The following is a 1,264-nucleotide window of genomic DNA, read 5'->3' on the forward strand; positions in this document are numbered from 1 at the left end:
ACAGAAATGAGATATCGGCACAAAGCAATGTGGCAGCAGCAGACATATCCTCCAAGCTGTTCTTCAAACGTCTACAGACCTCAAAAAATGTGAGCTGCAAAAACCTTAAAGCAAAACGAAGCTGAAACAGTACAACTGGACTACAAGGAGGCCAACTGGAAAAAAACGTGAAATTGCTAACTGTCATATTGAAGTCATATATACTGTACTTGGTGTGTTCTTTGGAGTTCACTCATGTTTATGAAGGCCACATTAGACTGTGTTCAGGAACACCCATGTCTTCACATATAAATTGGATGATACTCCTTTGGAGTGAGATGCCTCCTACAAATTGGGCAAAAGTTAGCATACCTAAGAAAATTGCTGAGGCACTGACTACAGAAGATGTGGCCCCATGTTGTTGACACTATAAGCCGTCCGCTTTGCACAATCTCTGCAAAGCTGTCTATGCAAATTCCACAACTCAAAGTGCCTGAGGATCTTGCAAATTCCCTCCTTCCCACTTCTCTGGGGAGCTTTCTAGTGGCAAGAGCACCACTCTGTGTGTGTCTGCTATCATCACCACCACCACCACCACTAAATATGAGGCTGTCAGACAATGGTTGAGGTCTGAACTCTCTATTGGGCTGCTGCCCACTCTCTCCAACTAGCACAAGAGAATCGTCTTGCGTAAGATCAACAACTATAGGTTCTGAAATTTCGCAAGTGAGGTCAACTACTTCCACATCCATACTTCTATCATTAAGGCTGTGTGGCAGGGAGAGGAGGAGGAGGGGATACAGGGTTCAGAAGCAGTTCCCACCATCATCTTGTCCAGAGTATGAGGAGGTCTTGCGGAGGTGTTGCGACTGCCCCTCTTGCTTTTGCTGTGCTGGGTTGCATTACATTCTGTACTTGTTGAACTCATGATGCACAGGGATGGGAGAGGCACAGGCTGCAGAGTACTTGCTTCACCCTTTATCTCCGTGTGCTGTTCCCTGCTTAGTCGCCAAGCAATTCTGTAATGTGATAAGGATGATCATGAATGCTCTCTCTAAAGCAACTTGATGCAACTGGTGACGCTTTGGAGCACCGTGACTTTCTTAGCGTTGTCTCTTTTATAGCAGGTACTCCGAAGCTGGAGCAAGTTCAACATCTTGAGGAGTTAGGGCAGGCTTCCTCAACCTCGGCCCTCCAGATGTTTTTGGCCTACAACTCCCATGATCCCTAGCCAGCAGGACCAGTGGTCAGGGAGGATGGGAATTGTCGTCTCAAAACATTGGAA

The 1,264-nt window shown here is 46.5% G+C and overlaps 1 pseudogene across 1 annotated transcript; it reads right to left on the reverse strand.

The window, feature by feature from the left end:
* Positions 1 to 281: 281 nt before the first annotated feature.
* On the reverse strand, positions 282 to 907 carry LOC308467776 (E3 ubiquitin-protein ligase RNF4 pseudogene; annotated as a pseudogene). The gene has a single exon. The product of its transcript is annotated as an E3 ubiquitin-protein ligase RNF4 pseudogene (transcript).
* Positions 908 to 1,264: the final 357 nt, after the last annotated feature.

This window comes from Podarcis pityusensis (genome assembly GCF_964106645.2).
Source record: "Podarcis pityusensis genome assembly, chromosome: W".
NCBI classification, from domain to species: domain Eukaryota; kingdom Metazoa; phylum Chordata; class Lepidosauria; order Squamata; family Lacertidae; genus Podarcis; species Podarcis pityusensis.